This window comes from Lupinus angustifolius, unplaced genomic scaffold, assembly GCF_001865875.1.
Source record: "Lupinus angustifolius cultivar Tanjil unplaced genomic scaffold, LupAngTanjil_v1.0 Scaffold_356, whole genome shotgun sequence".
Lineage (NCBI taxonomy): Eukaryota > Viridiplantae > Streptophyta > Magnoliopsida > Fabales > Fabaceae > Lupinus > Lupinus angustifolius.
In genome coordinates, this window is record NW_017727752.1 from 401158 (window position 1) to 408839 (window position 7682).

Genomic DNA, 7682 nt, shown 5'->3' on the forward strand with positions numbered 1-7682 from the left:
CAATGGGAGGGAGATAGAGTTGTGTGAAGATATATACATATCCCAGAAAGAACCAATAAAATTTTGACAATACATTACAAATTTAGTCATAAATGATAACACCAAAAATTATAAATACAATTATTTCTAAATATGATGTATTATATATGTCTCTACACAAGTTTTTTAATAGGAGGTGAACAACTTTTTATAGTTACAAAAGGTTAGAGTCAGATTTCTCTTCATTATTACTCGATATGACAGTTACGTGGAAATTTATAGAAAAATCAAATGTCACTTGTATCCTTTAATTTTATACTGAGATTACATTTTTACCATTAAAAATATACTAAAAATATAATTGTCCTCTATAATAATGAAGAGAAGTTCGAATCATGTGCTAGCAGTGAATTTATGCTAATAGGGTTCAGTTATGTTAGTTTGGTTGATAATAATACTAAAGACCTAAGAAAAAAATAAGCATAAAATTCTGGAAATTCATCATGCATTCACATCAGCTAGCTAAATAGTAAGACAATAGCATTAGGGTTAACATTGTTTTTGGGAACCTAGTTCTTAAGCCCATAGTCTATGAAAGAGAATGATAACATAAAGGAAATTACAATTTAATAAAATTTCTTCATCCACTTTGGATGTTATTTCATTTTCGTGGGCCTTGAAGTAAGGAGTCTGGTCTCCTCTTCTATTGGGCTTCCATCATATGCACATTATGCAGATTGCATATATTTTAAGGTTGGTGGGATAGGCTACTATGCTCATTAGCGGTTACCAAGCAATTTAAAAGATTTAGTTGTTTAGATTATTATGCTATTTGAAATGTTTTGCAATGTGAATTGTGAAGGGCAAAACTCATATTTTCTTACAACTTATAAACTTGTTTAATATATAATATTTTTATTAAGGCGTGAAATGTTGGTTGAGAATGAGTGGTAAATGATAGTGTATAAAATTCTTAAACTGTCAGTGTATATATTTTTTCTCTTTGGAGTTTTGAGTAAGTTCGAAAAGGAGACGAGTGGGAATGAAAGTATTTCAAGAAACAAAAATGGGTTTGAGGCTCAATTATGATTACCCACATTGGTAGGTCAGTCCTCACATATTTGAGGCTTTGTATAGGAAACATATATATATTCCCTAAATTTATTTTAAAAAAAACTTGTGGATAATTTTTATAGGGTTTGAGAAAATTGTGTGATTATTATTCTCACAATTTATATATCATAGATTTATAACATAATTGATTATTTTGGAGATTGTATAAAACATAATTAATTTTAATTTTAATAAGCTCTAAAGTTTTAATCATATGTCACTGTTATAATGATCATCAACTAAACATAAAATAAAGTATAAAATGTACTAAAACCACCATATCATTATAAAAATAAACATATTAATAAAACAAAATAAAAAATAAAGATACTTAATCAAAAAATAAAAAATAAACCCTTTTATTATCATGTGCTTTGAGTGGTCACACTTGTGCCACCTACACAAGGCCGACTATGCTCATTGGGTGCGAAATTATGGGGATGGTATTTCGATACTTATCACTACCGTCAAAGTGTGACCTCAATGAGCATCTTCAAATTTCCTGAGAGCAAAGGGGTAAACAGACTAATAAATATGTTGACACTTATGCTCTTCATAGCAAGTTCATACTAGAGTTGACAGATTTTGTTCGACACCAAGGAAAATATATATGAAAGATTATGGCAAACTGTCTCTGAATAAATGTCAATACAATTTCTTTTGAGAGTTACAACCTCTATTGATGATATAAAGGAGAGTGATCTTAAATATTATATAGACACCTAAGATGTGACACAAATTTCAACTTAAGAATTCGCTATGTTTGGTAGTCCAAATCAATGGAGAGGAAGCAAGATTAAAACAGTCATTTACGTTTATATTTGTCAGTGTCTTGGTGTTCCTTTTTTTGTTGGACAACATTACCACAGAAACTTGTCAGAATCTAAAACATTAACAATAGGTGGAGTCTAACCTGCGAACTAAGGGTTAGTTCGCTTTCATGCGAACTCCTTTTGTACCCATTGGATGAAAAGTGTATGAATCTGTACCGTTGAAATGGTGATCGGGTACTTGTTACTTACAGAAGTCGGTTTTGTAGAATACAACTTATGCCTTCACAGAAGTCGGTTTCAAACGAAGTAACTTCTGAACATGGTGGAGTCTTTCCTAAGGAAGACGACGTCTCATAAGGTGTAAGTTTAGTTGTACGGAACCGATTTCTGAACATGGTGATTGGAATGGGTTGAATTGAAAAAATGTTTGTTGGGCCTAATTTTGTTTATTTGTTGGTGGCCTTTTTTGAAATTTGATTATTTTTTTAAGATTTAAATATTTCATAACATTAATTTAATTGATTTAATGGACATGTTTTTTAATGGATTGAAGATTTTTTTTTGTGGAATATAAAAATAGTTGTAATTGCAGGATTATAATAAAAATTAAATTCATTTCTAATTAAGTTGCAATAATAATAAATTTATCAATTTCCTAAATGTCCTCATGTTCCATACTTACGTGGTTGCCTATGATGTCGTGACCTTACTAGACCTTCATTTCTAGTCTGGTCTTCATCTGTAGTGTGATGTTCAACTGTATTTATCTCTCCAGTTTGGAAAATATTATCATCAACCATGAAAGAACTTGGTTCAGCATCATCATCTTGATTGTAGGTAAACCTTATATCATCGAAAATATTTGTTGATTGAGGTGTACCCAATAAGTTATTCAGGAAATCACTATCCTCTACAGAGAAAGAATAATGGTGAGGCATGATATCATCGGTGCGTTGATGGTGTGACAGTTCATATTGAAAAGACATTCTTCCTGGTTGAATGTTGTAAGAGTTGGACATTGACAGTTGATGCATCGGATGTTGAGACCTAAATTCTTGTGCCATCATAGGTTGGTTCATTGTAGGTTTCTACATTGGAGTTTGCGGTGTAGGAGTTGTAGGGGTGTAGGGGTGTGGTTGACTTTGTTAGTAATTTATTTGACGTGGGTCTCGAAGTAGTAATTTAGAAGACAAGAAAGGTCTAGAATTGGTTAGATACCAAATCATATATTGTTGTGTGCAGTGGCGGATCTTGGTCAAAATTTTAGGAGGGGCAATAATATTTAATTATAATTTATAATTAAAATGAATTGAATAACGAAAATATAAAGAAACATAGGATGAGATCAGAGATAAAATTTTCAACTATTTCTTTTTCAATATAATTCATTATGTTGTTAGCAAGAAATTAATCTTCTATGTTACTATGTAATTTTGTTTAGTTGATTTTATTGCCGAAAATGATATTTATATAGTAGTTGAACCACAGTAGATAAAAGAAGATAAATTACTTGATAATGCAAGATATTACTAACAACATATTGTAGAAAATTTTCAAAATTGAATGGCTAAAGAGACCAAGAATAAAATGTTAACATTGCGATCTCAAACTAATATTCATTGCGCAATGAATAGAAATTTTCGACAAAAAATATATTATCATTATTAAATGACATATAAGTATCATTAAGATATATATATATTATTAATACATACAATAATTTCTTTCAGTAAGTGTAAAATGATTATGAACTTAAATGAAGTCATGTTATTATAAGCAACAATAACATTTAAACGTGTAAGAGAATTTGATCTATTATGTTAATTTTTAAAAGAACCACACAAGTTGCATTATATTTATTTATCAAACTATAAATTAAAGAAATATGTGAGTTCCAATTAGTATATTCTCAAAGACATCATTGTTGTGTAGGTAAAGGGAGTACATCTGCTCCAAAAAATGTGTAAAACTCTATTTGTCACATTTTATAATTTAAAAGTTTAATAATTACGTATTTTTTATGACCAAACACAACAAGTGACATATGGAGTGACACACTTTATAAAATAACAGATGTGTTCATGAAGATAAAAGGAAAAACAAAACATTTAATAAAATTTTAAAAAAAATCTAGGGGGGCAGCTGCCCCCACCTGTCCCTTCCAAGGTCCGCCCCTGGTTGTGTGTGGTAGGGAGATTGGATTTAAGGTCCTTGCAAGAGTTGATCCTTGCGATGACTCCATTGATAAATTCACTCTGCATGCTTGACATCCTAATTTGTGTCTTGATTTCCACGTTTGTCAATTTTGTGTAGGGCATCAATATTCTATGGTAACGGAGTGGAATTTCTTGAACCAAGCCTAACTGTAGTCTGACTCGATCTGTTTGATATCATTCGACGATTGAGAAACAAACCAAAGTTGTGCATGCAGTCCACACCTTCTTATCTTTTTGGACATGACGTGGAAGATTGTTGCTATAAGCATGATATAGGAGTCATTTAAACTACAAAAAAATTGAATTTAGCATATTGTTATGAAATAAAAATATTGTGTCAACTTGTAATGGTAAGAGTTTAATATATGTTACTTCGTTGATGTCCATTTGATCTATATGTGACCTAAATCCGGCCAATTCCCCACGTGGAACTCTTGTAAAGCTACAATTTACGAGACCCCACCTATATAAAATTTATAATAATTATCAAGGAAAAAAGAAATATAGTACTTGTAAATAAAATTTGTTGTTTAGGTAGAAATATATATTACCTTACAGCAAATGGATAAGTTAGTGTAACATTCACCTTGGGTGCAATAAAAGGTAAGCGATACCACGCCCAAGATTGTAAAAGTAGCAAGCAGCCGCCCATGGCCCTCACATTTGGTTTTATTGCCTTACACAACTCTCTATACAAATTAGTCAAACAAGTTGAACCCCAACTATATTGGCTAACTCTTGATAGGTCCTAAACTAAAGGTAAGTACATTAAATGTACTCGACTATTGGATTTATTGGGTATCAACTTTACCCTAATAATCTAGAGGATGTGTGCCCTACAATATTGTTCTAATTGTAGTTGTGTAGGTTTAGATGGGAGGTTGCTAAAGTTTTGAATTAACCAAGTTAATTTTAACTCAAACCATCACATGTCTATTCCTTCAATTGGAACATTTCCCAAAAGGTCCATACATAGTTCATTCCAATCCAAAAAAAGTAGGTTCCGCTATCGAGAGGCCATTAACAGCAACTCCTAGTTGGAATGAAACATCTTCCAAAGTAATGGTGCATTCATCACATGGAAGATGAAAGGTGTGAGTCTCAGCCTCCAGCTTTCAACCAGAGTCGTAACTAAAGATGGATCTATGTTATAAGATCGAAGACGAGATATTTGTGAAAAATCGGTAAGTTGGAGTCTTGTATTAGAAATAAAATTTATTAGAAAATATAACAAGAAGTATATATTAAATTATAAAATGATGAGGATAGGATTTGAACCCATGTCTTTCGTCATGTAAATTTATTCTAATTTCCAAATGGGCCAAACTATTTTTCATTATAAAATTTGTTTACATTAATAACAGTACTTAACGAAAAAAACAAAGAAAATGAAGTAAAATTGTTATTTTATTCATAAAGTATTGAATAATTGTAGAAAAATGAAGTGAAGAATATCATAAATTTTTTTCTGAAATAGTTAAAAGGAAATGTTGTGTAGTTAACGAAATAAACTAAAAACCTTACATGTAAATGATTAAATAAAATAAATGTTGGTCTAACCGAATAGTTAATGTAGTATGTTAGTCTAAGAGAATAGTTGAAAAAGTTTAACATTTATTTAAGTAAAAGAATTAAAACTATACAATATAGTAATATAAGAAATAAACTAACCGCATAATTAATCACAAATGATTTGTGTTCGTTTTGTAATCTTAGCAATTGAGCCATTTTAGTTAAGAATATGAAATAATATATGGTCGATGTAGAAAGTAACATGTAATTTTTGGTGGAGATATATTGGTAGGGTGGTGTTGTTAATTTATATAGTATTAGAGAAAAAAAATTGGTCGTTGAATTTTATAATTTATTACGTATACAATATAGTCAACTCACCATTATTATCTGCGAAAAAACATGCAAAAAAGCCTAGAGAGAAGACTGGAAAAGACTGCAATTTTCCTTGGGCACGTTGTCCCAAGATGACTTCTTAATGGGCGAAGTCGGTTTGGTGGAAATACACTTCCCCATAGTGAGATGTTGGTTCATGGGAAACCGACTTCCCAATGTCCACACGACTCCCTAGCCCAACTTCTTAATGTACTGATGTTGGGCTTGATTAACCCGACTTCCCTATGAAGTCGGTATGGGGACCCAATAGGCCTGCACCTAAGTATGTAGGTGCACAGATTGCAGAGCTGAAACCGGCCCATCCCAAACCGACTTCCCAATGACGTCAATTTCAAAAATCAAAAAATCAGGCGATATTGTGTGGGAAAAGTTTTGTATATATACATAGTACTATATGACTATTACAATTTGCACAATGTATGAGAAAAAATATTATGTTGTCTTCGTTGGTAGAGTTCTAGGGATATATGAATCATGGGTTGATTGTAATAAACAAGTTAACAGTTTTAGTGATAGTTTGTTTAAATCGTACAAAAATTTGGAAGTAGCACAATTTGAGTGGCACAAATTTGTGAACAATCATTCAATCGATGACATGCATAACCACCTTACTATCAATGATGGAACGAACTTAAATGGAGATGCACATTTAGGTAGTGTTCGGAGTGAATTGGTACTGGAACTAGTCCCAGTGCAGGATCGTGATCCGTATATGGATGATGTATTTGTTAGGTTTTTTTGTGTGTAATGTTGATGCTTTTAAATAAATTATTTTTAGGTGTATAATATGTAATTTTGACTTTTTATAATATGTAACCGTGTATAATTTGTATCACATTTTGAATATATTTTATTTATTATATTATATTTTCATCTTCTTAAATGTTTCTCTTTTCCTTTTAAATGCTCCTTTCTTCCTCTTAAATGCTCATCTCTTCCCCACCAGTAACAGTTTTCTCCATTGCACCCACAATACACGGTGAAAAATAAATCATGGCATCATTTACTGGAAATGAAGGAGAAGATAACAATAATGTAAGTCTATTTCATTTATTTTTCTTCTTCTAATATATTATTCCTTACTTAACATATATTATTTCATATATGCTGCTTTGAACTGATTCTTGACTTAGGTCACACTGTTTCAAATTTACACGATGAACATCTTTAACTTTTTTAGTCCACCTCTCAAGACTAAGACAAGATGGCAATTGTGGTTTGTCGAGAATTAGTAACACAAAAATAGTATGACTACATGACATCCCAAAATATTCTATTCTTCTACATGAACATTTAATGTTCATGTTAGAACCACCATCATAATGGGAAACATGTCACTTTCTGTTGGGACTGTAATGCTTTCCAACTTTGTATATTACATGACTTGATGTTTGCTGGGTAGAAATAATGATGATAAGGAGTTTGTAACAACTCATCACCATATAAAGATTTAAAATCTTCAACAACCTCATTGTTGCGTATGTGGCTTACACATCATTGAAAGTGATGCAAAAACTCAGTCAAATTATATCCAGACTCTATGTACCTCCCTATTTATGAATGTAAGCCCTCACATCATGATGTGGTATGCAAACCAGCATAAAACTTTTCCCGAATGTAAGACCTATCCCACATACTTCTACAACCATAAGTTTGAGCGGACCAAACATTATTTTGAAGCCCATGTTTGATG